Here is a 17,471-nt window from a genome sequence, read left to right on the forward strand (position 1 = left end):
CCATGGTTAATGACACAGTATTCTGGAAATGTTCAAAATTGTACACCTCAGAGAAGATTCAACATATATTTGAGGAGGGCAAGAATGAATGTCAAGCGTGTCAATAAGATTTGAAAGTAATGCACAACTTGGCTCTTCGTTTTAATGCTGATAATTAAGAGGTTGGATAAGTGATCAAAGAACAATCGTTTCAAAAGGAGGATGAAGAAATTGAGGACGAACTAAATTATGAATTCAGAAATTATGGCATATTAAAAAAGCTTTATCCTCATATTCAATGAGAACTTGACGATCATCTTGAATAGTATCTATAAAAGATTCACAAAATGGGAGTCGTTCAACTAAAATCTATCATCCAACTCATACAAATTGGTATTTGAAGCACGAAATAATAGATAATGAAAAAAATCATGGATCAATCTGCTATATATATATATAAGAAATTCAAAATATCATTGAATATTGAAAAGTAACTAGAAGTGATTGAACATCTTCAGTAGACACGTTTCAAGAAATTCAATTTAACTGACCAATTTCCAAACTGAACTGAAAATAATGTAACAAATTAACAACCTTCACAGCATTCAGTAACGTAAAGTAAAAAGAGTCAACTTAACATACTCTAATGTTTGTAAAGCAGCAGGTTATAAACCTTAAATTGACCCAATTGTATATTACGATTTTATACATATTCAAAATAAACAATACTTATATACAGTTCCAATGAAATTATTAGAATCCTATTATAAATTATGTGAAGTGACGAAATCAGAGCTATGTTCTAAAACAAAAAATCTTCTTTTTTCAACATGTGGCAATTATTGATCAGTTTTGATTTTTTTTATCTCATCGAATATCCTTCAGGTGTACGTAAATTTTTGTTTTATATGTACAAATGTTCCTCAGTTAACTGAAATTAAAACCATGCATGGAAAAAATTGGACGAATCTTATCACTGGCCATAATACCTAAAACAAATAAATATTATTATAACAATATATTAATTAAAATACCATGAGTAAAAACTATCATTCAATATTTCACATTTGGTTATGATCAGATAGGTTTTAGGCCTCCTAATTGGATATTTTTGTTATGTAACTTTCATCTCTTTGTGGCTTTGGTGTCATTAACTGACTTGAATTTTTTCAATACCTGTTAAATAAAAATATTCGGATATTAGAAATATGTAACAAGTTTTAAATTAAACAAAATAGTGCATAACACTTAAATACCCAAAAAAAGGTTGTGGATCCATCAGAAAAACTAAAACAAATTTATTTCTTAATCTAAATAAAAAGCTCGTCACAATCGGACCAATTCATTCTGGACACTCATAATCAATCAAATATCGAAAATTTGCCATTATCTAGGTGATCAGTCCACTAGAATTACCCCAAATAAATGTCAAAACTAATACAAATAAAATTATATAACACATTGACAAGACTCATATTTATATATGAAGTAAAAAATTATAGTATTTTATACAATAGTGTTCTTGAATTCAAATTTATGTTAAGAACTGCTTTTGTTATTATATTATATTCCATTAAATATATATTCTTGTGTAGACACATTTTACACTAATAATAATTAATCATACTGTTAAAATTATTCAGTAAGATTGTAGTTTCATTAGCACAAAAGTTTCTGTGATGTAACAAATTATTTTTACATTTTAATGCACTTAAATTAAAAGGAAACATTTATATTTAAATAAAATATGAGTTTTTTCAATATGTTCTATTAATGAAATATGTCTGGTGCTTTGTAATATATAAAAAGAAAGCTATATTTTCAGACTGGATTAAAAATATTTATAAAAAAGATCATTTACAAATGACATTCTGTATTTGTCATACATATTCATAAAAATATTTATTTTCAGTTATATTAATGTACAACGAATAGTTTAATGTAACTTAAGAGAAAATATTGTCTCAAAATTTCCAGCAATTATTGAAGTTTGTTAAGTACCAAAGTTATGTGAAAGTTTTTTCATACAACTTTTCATTAGAAACTGTGTTATGATTATAAATAATATTTTGAAATGTGTGAATATGTTCAAAAAATGTTTTACATATTTCCAATCTATCATGTTTGATATTGATGATGATTAAACACACAATGAAATTAAGTAAGAACAATATCTCATAGTAGTGGTCAAAATCACTCTGCATTCAGTGTACCTTGACACATTTCTAATTAATATCTACCAATTCTGATACAATAAAAGAGGACTTTATGACTCAAATTTAATATTGATGTAGCATAACTGCAGATTAATATAAATATATTAATGAGAATATTGATTGGGAATTATATTTCAATATTGTTTTATGTAATCCTCTTTGAATGTACTAAAAATGGTTATATTCCATTAAAATCACACATGTAGCCAGCTAAATAAATGTACACTGACCTTAAACATTTTGAATTCACATGTATTTGAATATTGGTAAACACAGCCCCATAGATACGAACATCAGTTCAGTTTCTCAGATATTGATATCCACTCTGCTTAAATGCACATAAAGCAAAAATCTTATCCATAGTTAAGTCGTTTCCCCCTAGGTTTCAATTTTTGATTACAAACCTGATTCTCAATAAAACTTGATGTTCTGATTGCCATTATATATTCCAATTTTGTGTGTCCATTTAGCTGCATCCTCAACTTTTTGTGTTGTGCACTTTAACTTGATGTATTTCTTATTTAATCTGATTGGTCTTATTGGACCTAAAAATAAGATTTGAAATTAACAAACAATTATATTTAACAATAAGAAATGTTCTAATTTTTAAATGAAGCAAAATTTTTATGTGATAATTATAGTTGATCAAGTGACAAATTTAAATAATATTTGGCTCAAAACTTATATGATTTGTATGAAAAATATATGTTTTGTTAACATACCATACTTAATGGATCTGAAAATAAGATTTAAAATTAACAAATAATTATATTTTACAATAAGAAATGTTCTAATTTTTAAATGAAGCAAAATTTTTATGTGATAATTATAGTTGATCAAGTGACAAATTTAAATAATATTTGGCTCAAAACTTATATGATTTGTATGAAAAATATAAGTTTTGTTAACATACCAATAATTGTAAAAAAATTAAACAAAAAAGTTATTATGCTATCTGGTGTAACACTGCAAAATTAAAAATAAAAAATGAGATGAATAATAAAAATGTGCTGACTGGTATTTACAATCTACTCCTGCCATTAATATATTTTATTACAAATAACACTTACTTTTTTGGGAAAGTTTCGTTGATACTCTGCTGCTATTGTTCCATCATAATTTAACATAGATGATGACATTGAAATATTTGAAGTTGAAGGACTTTTGACATTTAATTCTGTGTCATTTTGCATAACACTGAATAGTTATTCAATTTCCTACTATAAATTTTTGTAGGTTTAAGAGCTATTCTACTGGACTAACTTCAACATCAGGAGAAGCAACAGCCACAAATTCTAAAATAAATATGATTAATTCATGTCATGTCTTTGCAAAAAAAATGTTACCTTTTTTTTCTTTTTAGGAGTTGTTTTGACGGTTTCGGGAGATGATGGAGACAAAAAATGATCATTTCGTGTTTTTACGTATCCTAAAAAAAAATATATTTAAAAAACATTAAAAATGAACTCTAATAATAAAAATTACCAGGTAAATGAAGTTCGTAGTTTTCCATTAACTTCTTTGCAGCTATCCTCAAAATGTAAACCACAAATAAGGTAATTTGAAGCCAAATGGGGCGAGTTTTTTTATTAGTAGTAATGCTGTATCTATAATTTAAATTACATGATTTACCATTTATTGAATGTTTAATGATGATTAATGTTTAATTATTACTTTTTTGTCTTTCTATCGTTACACTCAGGTACACAGCATGGTTTTACTCTTCACATAGTTATAAATTTAAAATAAACCGGTATATAAAAAAATAAGTTAACACAAATATCACAAAATACCGATATATAAAAGCAACGCTATCCAAAGAATATCAGATATAAATAACCCACGCTAACTCACAATTGAAAATAACGGTCATTTAGGGACAGGACATAGATAACGTAAGAAGTACCAATCCAATGTTATAAACGAGAAACTTGGCACGATTTCGGGATGTAGCCATGTTGCCATTTTGAATGCGGTATGGTCAAGTTGCATTATGGCGGCCTAAAATTATGTTGGTAGTTCCTGCAAGCGCATTACCACGAAGTATAGATATAAGGAGTCCGAACGTAATGTTAAATAAATGGTAGCATTTTAGGGGACAAAAAGAATCTTTTGCCGGTAGAGCGCGCCAGTTTCGAAGAAGTACTCGTTTATTTAAATCTTTACGCGGGTAATCTTGTTGATACTGACAGCTCTGAAAATATTATTTCGAAAAATGTGAAATAAAATGTAAGTTTCAGGAAATTTTGAATCAAACTATATTATTAAAAAAATAAATTAATGTTATCAACAGGTTTTTAAGAATTAAAATTATAGTTTATTTTTTGTCTCTATGTGTAAAAATAATATACCAGCACAAACTTGTGAGCATCTACAAAAATAAAAAACAAAGGACCAATGCAATTTTTAACTTAGTATTTGAGATCTTATTTGTCAGAGAGTGATTGTATTATTTATTATTGATTAATTAATGTGTCTGTGTTTATATTTACTTTTTCTTATCATAGTCAGTTCCACACCCATATCAATCGGAATATTTGTTTTTGCATTGGTAATCTATAACATAGTAATAATTTCATAGTGCTATTCAAGTCATTAATTCTATTTCAGCTTCTTACTGTAACTTTTAAATTTATATCAATTTTTGCATGACAAACTAGTTCCAATTTCGAATTCATATATGATAAAGAAATATTCGCATTTTTAATTATTGTCCAACTCCAATTTTTGCGTAGTGGTTGAGCTTCCAGAGTTTTCTTTATGAAATGAAAAGAAAACTTCTCAGGCTCATTGATTGTCTCAGGCTCATTCGTTGTCTCAGGCCCAATTACTTCGTTTAGGGGTTCATTAACAATACTTGTCTCAATAGCATGTAAGCTACAGTCACTAACTACATCCTCGATAATTATATCAGAAGTATTTAGAGAAACATCATCTGAGAGCAATCTCTCATTATTTTCTTTATCGTTATTAGCTCTATTACACTTTGGTACAGTTTTTTTTCGTAGATGAACTTTCTCATATTCATACACGTATATACTACCATCCGCTAAAATCTCCTGATTACTTTTAATCACATCTTCAGGATTAAAATGTAATTCGCATACGTAACTAGTAGTTTTTAAATCTTGATTAACAGCAAAGTTCCATTTCTTACGCATTTTATCATCCTATAAAAAAAATAATTACTTCTTAATTACACAAGATACATAAAATAATAATATTTTTCAAATTATATTTTAATATAGCGCAAATTTATAAATAAAATATTTATTAACAACACTGATTTTTAATATTATTTTTAGGTTACTCACTTTCGGCACTTTGAATAAACCCACTTTCCCTACATTTCCACTTGCCTTTCGGCCACTGAGGCAACCATGAACAGCACAACACCTTCCAATTTTTTTATTAAGACTATTTTTAAAGAATTAAATTAATATTTTATACATAATTTTATAATTTTAATAATTTCAACATTTGCGGACCAGCGCGTATTTACGTGTGACAATAATAAAACATCGGTACGTCCTGCGCAGCCAGTGGCAGAAAAGAGAACTATGATCTGGGTTTAATTTTGTATACCACGAATACTGCGGAAGAGCCTATACCGTTCGTACTCCTTATATCTAAACTTCGTGCGCATTACCTTCAAGAACTCGCACAACGTTGCCGCATTTGATATTTTGTTACTTTTTGAGATATTTTGTGATTGTTTTTTATATTCCGATATGAGCAGAAAATGAACATTATCAATAAATTAATTAAAAATATATTGTTCCCTTTGACAAACCAAGAATGAATTACGGAAATTTCGGTTACTCTTATACTTATTTCGCCAAATAAATTCATGTAGATGCGAAATAAATAGAAATTCTGATGTTCCAAACTGGTGCTTTTTGCCCTTATTCACATGTTTTCTTTATTCTATTTGAGATAATCCACCCATTTGAGATAATTGTTTAGAATCACAATTCTACCTATTTTCTGCCATAAAAAATAGAAAAATTGTGCCATCGACAATTTTTTTTCAAAATAATATTAAATAAGGAGTATGTTTTGAGAATAAAAATTAATAATTTTAGAGAAAAATTAATTTTAAACTTGAAAAGGTGCCGATTTCTGTGGTTTTTGCTTGTTTTTATGAACATTTTTTTTTTGACTATATGCCTATTTTTTCCATAAGTTCATTAGTTTCACGTTTTATAAAATACAAAATAAAAAAATTTAATATTTATTTCGTATATTTTTTTTAATATTCTATTTTTAGGCGTTTCAATATTTACAAATTTGGAACAAATCTAAAAAGTTTTAAATAATAAATATGTTAATTTCAAGAGAAAACTTAAAAAAATCAGTATTTTTCAAATTTAAAATTATTTCTTCTAAAGTTTTCGTTTCATAAAAAATAAAAACGTTATTGACAATTTTTTTTTTTTTTTGAAAATATTCTATTTTTATGAACTTTCCGAAAAAAAATAGGTTAGGTTAGGTTTACATTTCTTTTTTTATCTCTTTATTACATAAAACCGCAAAAATCTGCATTTCCTCAAATTTAAAATTAATGTTTCTCCAAGAAATCTTAATTTTTTACTTGATCGAAACATATTCTTTAATGTGCCAAAGAGTAAAATACTTTGAAAAAACGTATGAAAAAATGTCGTTTTTTCAATTTTTTATGGCCAAAAAGAGGTGGACCCTTAAAAAACAATTTCGTTTCAATAATATTATTATTCATTATACAAATTAATAAACACGGAAATAAATTAATTAATTCTAGCCAAAATAAATGGATATACGTAAACACATGTAAGAAATGAAATGTTACAACATATAAAAATTCACAGCGGCAACGTTGAGTCCAATTTCGAGGTTCCAGAGTCACCAACTTAATTTTAGGCCGCTATAATGCATTTTACTCAGATTTACAATGTGAATCTTTGATATTATCAATATTTTTATCAGAGAAAATTTTCAGTCATTAAAGAGGTACTAGAATTAGAATAAAAAATAGGAGCCGTAGGAACATTTGAAATAAAAAGAGCAACAAAACATTGGAATGGACAACTATTTTTTTATCAAGATTAATTAAATTCTTCTGAGGGGCAAAAACTAAAACTAGTAATTTCAGATACTTGAACATTGTTAGTACTATTATAAGTAGAAAGAACTGTTGAAATTGAAGTTAGAAAGTAAGAAATAAAACTTTTTTACAAAACTGTAAATTTAACAAATAGAACGCCGAGATAGATTTATATCTTAATTTGATGGTGGTTAAAAAAGGCTTATTCTTAAAATTTTTAATATTAATAAGATATTTGTTTGAAACTGATTATACAAAAAGTTTCTTACCAGAAATGTACTTTCACAAACTACTAAGATGCCTCGACCATGCTTTCTCTTCTCTAACCTAAAAACCACTGAATTTTCCCTCCAATGACTTCTCTGTACATCTCGAAAATTTTAAGTTGGCAACCCTGAAACCTCGAAATTGGACTCAATGTTGCCGCTGTGAATTTTTATTTCTAACATTTGTTTGCGTATATATAATTATTTTGTTTAGTGCTATATTTAATTGAATTAATTTATTGTGTTAGTTTGATTATTCATTAATTTTTGGATAATTTTAATTGTGTTTGACTTTTGATTTATATTAATTTTCTTGTTAAGTAAAAAATTAATTCATTTGAATATTATTAATTATATTTCAACTAATTCAGATCGTGCTTCAGCTTTAGCTTAGTATTTTTCGGTAGCCATATAATTCAATTTTTTTTCATACTTTTTTTTTCAAAATATTATACTCTTCGGTGAATTAAAGAATATGTTTCGATAAAGATAAATAAGATTTCTTAGAGAAAAATCAATTTTGAATTTAAAAATGCTGATTTTTGAGTAATAAATAATAATAAATACATTTCAAAAAATGCTGATATTTGAGGTTTTTTCTTGAAATTAATGTATTAATTCAAAATTTTTGATTTTGTTCCAAATTTGTAAATATTTTAATATTAATAAGATTTTCAAAAATTTGTTTAATAACAAAAACTTATTATGTATTGTAATATTATATTATTGATGGGTTAGGTTAAGTTAAATTTCTATAGTGAAAACTTCTTTAGTCACGTTGAGCAGGAGGGGAAAAACTTATGGGTTTGCGTCACCGACAAGCTCGTTCTTCGTTTGACAAAAGAAGTTGTTGATTTGGCTGGTAACCTCAGTTACTAGACCAACAAACTACGTGTCTGCCGACGTTTCAAGAGGTAAGCATTTTGAAATCAGGTAAAAGTTTACTAATGCAGTGGTATTGTTAAAGACCTCCAGCTAAGCCGGAAATGAGTTTGGCGCTAATATCTATTTCTGTTTTGAAAGTGGAGGCTTCATAGAGGAGAATGCCGTCTGAAAGGAATCTCTATGTAGAATTATTCGAAATTTTCAGGATTATCAGGTAAATTTCCCAAACAATCGTTCAAGATCAGTATTGAAATCAAGTGACCGGTTGTACATATTTTAGTTCCAATTACAATCGAGGGAGGGATGTTTATTAAGCAAAAGTAAAACATACTTGTTTTTTATACCGTCAACAAAATTGTGTAAACTTTAAATTAGCCTTACCTACCACAGAATTAATGTATTTTTAGAAGTGAAAGCCGTATTGGGCACTTTTTGGTAGGGAAATATTATGAGTTCGCGTCATTGACATGCTCATGATTGGCGCATGCGCAGTGTGCTGTGCGCCTTAGACACTTTTTGGATGTGTGAAATCTTGTGCGTTCGCCTCACCGACATGCTTATAGCAGTATATCTGTAGCTACACAGTTGACGTATAGTGCTGTGTATATCTTATAAGTGAAATTGAATGTAGTGAAAAATTTATTTAAATATGTCCAATGATCGAAAACTCAGTATTACAAAACATAAAACGACAATCGATGCCTATTGTATTTTTTTTAGAACAAAATGAATAATTAAAAGTACAAAAAGTCTAAGTATTGTTGAAATTAATGATGACAATGATGCAAACAATTAAAATAATGTTAAAAATCAAGTAAATTGAAATTTAAGTAAATACAAATACTATCCATAAATAATATGATTGTATATTAATTGTTATTTCAATTGTATTTATATTTTATCATGATTTTGTACAGCCCGTAATATATTTAAATAATAAAAAAAGACATATAAACATGCATAAAATTGTTGCTCGGAGTGTCAATAGGTGTGAAAACCAAATTGATGTTGATAAATTTAATTCATTCATAAATTCATTATGAAATTTTCATTTCTATCGACAGTCTTTATAACTGCCAAGTTTAATTTTTTTTTTTGAAAATGTAAAATTATATAAATTTTTGATAAAAATTTCAAGGAAAAATGTCAAAAATTTTTTTTCAATTGACCAAGACAAATCCTTCATCACTCCTAAAAATCGAATATATAAAAAATATATGAAATGAATATTTGATCCTTTGATTTTTTTATATAAAATGTGAAATCTCAATTTAATAAAAATTGTTAGATTTACAAAAATTCATAAAAAATTCAAAAATTATGTTACATATTATTATTATTTTGGAAATATTCTGTTTTTGATAAATTTTTCGAAAAAATAATGCTAATGCGCGTACGGGTACTACTAACATATTTTCAGGTCGCTATAATGCAACTTTACCGAAAATGTTTATCAAATATGGCAACGTTGTGTGCAATATTCTTCTGATGACGGTCGACGACAGTCCAGTTCAATGTTTTATTTTTCTGAGGTTGGCAACAATGACAAATGAAATTCGCCACTTAACAATTTGCGCGTGAACTTCCCAACAACGGTTATCGTTCATTAGTTTTGTTCATGTAAAAATGGTGTCCAACAAACTATACACAAAACCAGTGTTGTACTTATTTGGAGTAAATTGTCGTAATCCCACAACAACCGCGACAAATGTAAGAAAAATCCATAAGTATTTAGTAATATTAGTCTAATCGTAGTTTTAATTAACCACACAGACACCAGATGTCGCCTTTTGAGTAGAGATTCGAGAAATGTCTAATATATGCACTGACAAATCTTTTGATCAATTGAAAATGTAATAATTATGTGTCAATTTATAATTGATGAGCATCTACTCCATTATCCAGGTTGGTAAAATTTACAATTCATTTATCGTATGATTGCAATTTTGAACAAATTTTGAAACAAATTTTTGTGAAATGATTGAAGGTTAGATTTTATTTTTAGTGTTGTCAAATAGATTTATACCTATTATATTCCTATGTTTTAGATGGCAATAGCTGACCATATTCAAATGAGTCGGGAGTCAAAATATTAGATCAGTGTAACTTCATTGTATGTGACATCTGGCTTAGAGGATGCTTTTACCACAGAATATCGAAGTAAGTTATATGAAAATATATTGAAATACTTTTACACTACAATATTTTGCATTGATGTTCTACGATAACATGTATATGTGTGTAATCTGATAAGTACTATCGGATGCATAAGTGGTCTGCCACTTTCTGAAGTGCTTGACCTCGACCATCACATTCTGTTACCGTGCATCATTTTGGTTCAAAAACTGAATTAGTATAAGTTTTGACACTGCCTGAAGTGTATTGAAATTACAGAACAACATTATATACTGTAAACTGGACTGCAAGGATTGAAATATGCCAAATTATTAACTAATTTTTGTGTTTTGTTGAAATTGTTATAATAACTAAAATATTTAAAGCGATTATTTAAATAACAAATATTAAAATAATCTTAATTAATATTATTTTGAATTATTTTAAATATGATTTATGCATTTGAGGTAATGTGATATATTTTAAAATTAGATAGTGATTAGAAATTGTTTGTGCCTATGAGTTGAAATTTCACGATATACGATAATTACTTAAATGTTATCAGTATGTAATATTCTGTTTAATAATAATGGCAAAATGTTAATTGAATTTACTCTTATGCTGTTAAATAAATAGTTAACGGTCATGATTCACAACACCCAGTTACTTTTTTAAAACATTTTTTTATGGACAATTTTGCAATTAATTTCTTTATGTAGATTAAAATTAAAACAATAAAATAACAATATAATATATATTTCGTTGTAAAAAGCGACGAATACAGAATTTGGATTTATGTCATTCATCATTTGTAATCTGTTTCTATAAATGGTATTGTTTAAATGTTGTTGTATAGAGTTTAAATAGCCTCGAGTGTAAGATATTAAAAAAATGTATGCATTACGTTTTCATGTTATATAATTTTGTAACTACAATTATTTAATTTTTTTTATTATTGATATTTATTTTAAACAAATAAATTAAATATCAATATTGTAAATGAAAATAAAAAAAATTATAAGATTAAGATATATATATATATAAATATATATATCAATAAATTAATAAAAATAAATAAATTAAATAATTTAATTTGTAATGCATTTTAGATAAGAAAGTTTTTACAATTATTTTGTTTGAGTAATTGTATTTGTTTATAGAAAATATTAAGCATACTCTTTGCAGTTTTCAGTTATTCTTCTGTTTTCATTTCTAATTGAATGTTTGAAGTGATTAGGTACATTAAATCTTGTAAAACCAGATTTGTGAAAACGTTATTGGTTTAAGATACGTACAAACCATTTAAATTAAAAAAAATATGTCTCGTCTTTCTTGCTATTAATGAAAAAATGCAAATAATTGAAATTTTGAACAAGGATGTTTTTTTATAAACTCATAGTAGAAGTGAAAATACTTCAACATTTATTGAAATACAAAAAATATGATTTGTTACCATGTTTTCTAAAAAAAAAGGTGAATAATTTTAAAAAGAAACTTGTTTTACTAATCTAAATTAGTTAATTAGTCAATATTATTTGTGTTCTAGGCTAAAAAGAAAATAACTCAATTTAATAAAAAATCTCTTCTAATGATATTTAAGAAATAAGAAATTAAATATAACCAAAAAATTAATAGAATAATTGTTCGATTTGTCATAATGTGTTTTGTATAGTATTTTATTCTTTTTTTATATTTTAGGTGGGAATAACTGATAAAATATGCTGGTGTTTACATTTAGGATTGCATAGAACCTCTCCAGTTCTGTTTATCCATATTCAAATGAGTCCAACATCACAATATTAGGTCAGTATCATATGTGTCAGTTATGGGTTGAAATGTAGCTTAGAGTAGAATATATAATATACAAAATAGGCTATAAGAAATAAAATTGAAATAATTTAATCAATAATTCACATTAATCTGTTGTTATGGTTTAGTGCTAAAATTATATTGGCTCCAGAATATTAAATAGAATTTTTGAGTTCTACGAGTGGTTATGCTATTTTAATTTTATGCAATGTGTAACCACCATAAATAACAATTTACAAGAATATATTGCTGTAAGCTGGGTGGTATCATTTATTTCATATTTAATTTTAATATTAATTTACGATGCATTTATTTTTTGACATGACATTACACTATGTCTAAAATATGTTAACGTGGTAATTTATAATGTATAGCAATTTGATTTTCCCCTTTTCTTTATTATTAGAAATTTTGAATTCTTTATTGAAATATTGGTCTTTTACGTTACTTTAAGTATACTTTCATGAAAATTTGTTATTTTTATTAAGAAGTAAATTTTTGATTCTGATTTCTTCACACCAATATTACTATGTGACAAGTAGATGTTTTATTTAATTTTTAATTTTTTAGATTTCAGCAGCAAGAAAATTGAGGTCAACAATGAATATTTATCACAGGAAACACCTACAAAACTCAACAAACAAAGGTTAGCATAAAATTGAAATATTATCTTACGTTTTATTTTAGTTTATTTGTTTTTGGTAATAGTTCCATTTGCCACATTTTATTTCATTTAACTTTTCTTATTTGTTTTCTTTTGTTTTTAAGCAATACGTTTTCAGCATATACGGAGATCAAAAAGTCTCCTTTCGCTATTTTAGAAGTATTATCATATCTCATAGTTCAAGATATTTCTTGTGTTAATTTAAAATATGAGTAAGTCATTGTTTGAACCAGAACAATCTGTCTATAAGTGTGCATTCGATAAATAATTTTGTCTTCCCTCTTTACTTGTGCACATAGGTAATATTATTTTTATGTCATTCTTTCTTTTTTGTCCACAAATGCATCAATATAAAAGGTTAATATGAACCAAAAACTATTTTATTCATCAATTAAAAACCCTTCATATTGAATAGATTTTAAGTGGTAAAAGAGAGTAAAATTTAAATTTTATTTGAATAGAGAAGCAAAAAACTAATGAAAAATTTCTGAGTAGTTCAATTTTTAATAAAATGGTTCCATATCTACTAATTATTTAAGTATTTACCTCAGAAGAAAAGACAATCATATCTAAGGAATAACAAATAATTCATAATGTATTTTAATATTAATCCTTTTTAATTTCGATTCTAATACTTTAGTCAAAAAAATTTAAAAGCAGCAGATTGCTAATAGCAAAATATCTGAAAATTAATGTTTCTCTTATCAAATAATTCAATAATTAGTAAAATTTAATCAAAAATATTTGAATAATTAATGTTATTTTTAAGAAATTCTTAAATGAGAAAAATGTCTACCACAAGAAACAATTATGAAATGTTGAATTGTGGTTTTTACTCTTATAATGACTTGATTTTTCAATTTAATTATTATTTAATTTTGTTTCAGGTATTATGGCAAGTGGTCAGACATCCAACCTGAAAAGTATATATTGATACCACAAAACGTTCCATATTGATTAGTATTCAAGTGGATATGACACAAAAATGCTTCGGTGGCTATTGAGATCCATAAACACAGAAATAATTTCAATAGAAAAGGTGCCTAAAACAAGATAAAATTTGGACACCAGTTCTTAAAAACATACAAATTTGCTAAGCAGATTAGAACTGCCACTAAGCAGAAAAAAATTTACTGAACATCAGATGTGAGATGACAAAAAACACAAACTAAATCGGACTTCTGAACGTCAGTAAATAATTCTGTTGAACGTACATTAGGAAAAGCGTTTGACCCCTCTGAATTTAGGGGGAGACATGTAAAATGTAAAATGTAAAATGTAAAATGTAAAATATAAAATGTAATATGTAAAATGTGAAATGTAAAATGTAATATGTAAAATGTGAAATGTAAAATGTAAAATGTAAAATGTAAAAGTAAAATTTAAAATATCAAAATAATTAAAATATAAAATATAAAATATAAAATATAAAATATAAAATATAAAATATAAAATATAAAATATAAAATATAAAATATAAAATATAAAATATAAAACATAAAACATAAAATATAAAATATAAAATATAAAATAATATAAAATATAAAATATAAAATAAATATAAAATATAAAATTTAAAATAAATATAAAATATAAAATACAAAATATAAAATACAGAATACAAAATACAGAATACAAAATACAAAATTCAAAATATAAAATTCAAAATTCAAAATGTAAAATGTAAAATGTAAAATGTTAAAATGTAAAATATAAAATACAAAATATACAATATACAATATAAAATGTAAAAGTAAAATGTAAAATATAAAATATTAGAGACGTTAAATATACCGAATCAGCCCCAAATAGAGATCGGGCTCATAATTTCAGGGAATCTTAGTACTAATAAGATACTTCGATAGTGCGAGTTTCAGGTCATTATCTGTAACCATTTCTGAGTAAATCGAAAAATACTGAGAATAAGGAAAAATTAATTTTTTCAGCGCTGTGCGAATCGATTGATCTAGATGCCGGATATGTTTTGGGGGACGATGGTAGCTTTTCGGGAAAAAAAAATGAGAGCTATATCGGTTCAAAAAATGAGTTTATTTTCTTAATTTCAATTTTTAACCATCTCACGGTTACGACACAATTATGACACTATTTTTTTCGAATTCCTCGTTCAATTTCCGATGAATATATGACTGTCTTCATCAATATAATCTTTATTGAATAAATATAATCTTTATTGAATAAAGTATAGAGTATTGCCGCTGGTCTCGGGATTTTAGCCAAATATCGTCCGTAAGCTAAGTAGAAAACTATTGCAGTAACGTGCGAACAAAAACCGATTGTCCTTAATCCATTAGCACATTCACAGCAATATCTGGATATTCCACTCCATTCAATTGTATATGGTTTATATTCAATGAAACATCTGTAAACTTTTCTAGCAGTATGACGAGATTGCACTTGAGCCTTTAAAATATTGGTTTTATCTCTGACAAACAAATGGTCGTATTATCCAATTCGTCTCTACGAGGTATGGTACTGCTTGTTTATAATGATAAGAACCCGTAGATAGACGTTTCAAGTCTTTCTCTGTCATTTCTGGAAAATCGATCAAATCAGACAGAATTGTTTCGTTTTTTTCTGCTGCCAGCCATTTTTATCGACTTCATTAGCCAATGTATTATCAGTATAATTTCGAGATTGAATCCTCAACAATTCATCAAAATCAACAATTTCATCTGAATACTCTTAATCAGAAGTAAGGCGTTTGTTGTACCGATTGTGAAGAAATGATGCGATTCTATAAAAATTACCGACTCTGGGTAACATTTTATTATCGAATTTTTGGTCTAGTAAATGATATTTTTGTTTCAGCATTCCGTTTAGTTTAGCCAACAACAAATCATGTTGGACTTTGTCTTTGTAGAGGTCTAAAGCCTTTTTAAAGACTTCCTATCATCTACCTCTGATATTTTCTTCCCTTATTCTTTTAGTCACACCCTTCGTTCTGCTTCGGTCGGTCCTATTTGTGTTCCGGGATCGCCGATTCAGCTTCCAGATCCTCATGAGGCTGGCAAGGATTGATTCGCCCCATCTGACAGTGCTTTTTACATAGCTAGCTTTAAGTTGAAGTGTAAGCTGGAGTATGTCTTCAGCGGGACGGTTACATCGCGGCCATATGCCTCGAGCCCCGATGATAAGGGCTTCATCCCGAGCCATCTTAGCTTGGCGGCTTCGATGAACTTGGGATTGTGGTAGATGGATCTGTTTCTTTCAAAAGACTTATGCTGTCCCCTTTCTCCCATGACACGACGGTTTTGCCGTTGGCCAGGTGGATCACGAGGTCGGGCTTGAAGACGGTCCCATCCCGGTGACGCACGTGTGGCTCCACTTCGGTCTGCCAGCTGCGCTGGCCTGGAATATGTGCGACAGCGACTCGATGCGGTTGCAGCCTCTTCGGCATCTCTGCTTGTCGGCGGGGTTTGATGGTATCCCCACGGTTTTGCAGGCCGTTGGCCCTAAGGTGTATGGCCCTGACGTAGTCGCGTTCAGTCCTTATGTTCGGTTTATATGTGAAACAGTAACTGCTGAAGGTTTTGCGCTCTGTTCAGAAGTTGCTGAGGGATTGCTGTCCGTAACTGCATGATACCCAGTCCCCCGTCTCTGATGCTCGCATTAAGAACTGCATCAGGCGTGTGGATGATGGTCCTATCCGCATCTTTCAGCAGAGTGCCGGTGGTTCTGGTGTTCTGGAGACCATACAGCACTTTGGGTATCATAATGTCCCTCATTAGCGTGATCTTCTGGTTCGGTTTCAGAGGGACCCTCTGTAATGCAGTGCACCAAAAGTGCAGGTTGCAGGCGGAGGGCTTATTGATGCCCGTCAGACCAAATTGGTGCCTTTCTCGGCTGGAAGCGGTCTTTTATTTCCGTGGGCCGGGAGCGCCGATATGGATGTCGACCTCAGATGTCTTATCTGGTTCCTCTCTGTCCTGGCTGTCCTCCAACAGAACATACGGACATACTGAACATCATCCATATATCTCATTTCTGATGTTCCGTATGTCGATCCCATACCATATTAATATTTTGTGAAAAAAGAGATGAGAAAGAGTTTACATACCTATCCTCCTATTTAGACGTGTGTCGCTTGGTTTTGCGTTCTCTATTTTTAAGAGATGAGTAACAAATACCCAAATGTTAGGGTGTCTCCTCCCAATCATGTTAACTGGAGAATTGTGAAATATTTCCACAGAATTATTCATTCTCATCTCTTCGCCAAATACCGAAACATTTATCCAACTCCATTGGCGTCTTAGGTACTATCGCGTTCATAAGTGGTCTGCCACTTCAACGACGTCAGGCCGTAAACGGTCACATTCTGTATTACCGTGCACTACCGACTCCCCACCACATCGTAAGATGCGATTCCTAAATGTGTTGTCAATTCAATGTGAACCTTTATAGTACAAACATCACGATCACGAATAAAATGAATT

General features: G+C 28.3%; 2 long non-coding RNA genes across 4 annotated transcripts; one reads left to right on the plus strand and one right to left on the minus strand.

Moving 5' to 3' along the window:
- Positions 1–643: 643 nt before the first annotated feature.
- LOC126266364 (uncharacterized) lies at positions 644–7,640 on the minus strand. Its single transcript, XR_007548769.1, has 3 exons — positions 7,548–7,640; positions 2,600–2,740; positions 644–968 (listed from the first exon to the last, which is right to left on the minus strand). It is a non-coding gene; the product is annotated as an uncharacterized LOC126266364 (long non-coding RNA).
- Positions 7,641–10,149: 2,509 nt separating this feature from the next.
- LOC126266354 (uncharacterized) lies at positions 10,150–14,329 on the plus strand. 3 transcript variants are annotated; one of them, XR_007548758.1, is made up of 4 exons: positions 10,150–10,334; positions 10,478–10,589; positions 12,924–12,999; positions 13,905–14,329. It is a non-coding gene; the product is annotated as an uncharacterized LOC126266354 (long non-coding RNA). The 3 variants fall into 3 exon arrangements; XR_007548759.1 differs by lacking the exons at positions 12,924–12,999; positions 13,905–14,329 and adding an exon at positions 12,243–12,355; XR_007548757.1 differs by lacking the exons at positions 12,924–12,999; positions 13,905–14,329 and having other exon boundaries at positions 10,478–10,625.
- Positions 14,330–17,471: the final 3,142 nt, after the last annotated feature.

The sequence above is a fragment of the Aethina tumida genome, chromosome 8 (genome assembly GCF_024364675.1).
Source record: "Aethina tumida isolate Nest 87 chromosome 8, icAetTumi1.1, whole genome shotgun sequence".
Taxonomy (NCBI): domain Eukaryota; kingdom Metazoa; phylum Arthropoda; class Insecta; order Coleoptera; family Nitidulidae; genus Aethina; species Aethina tumida.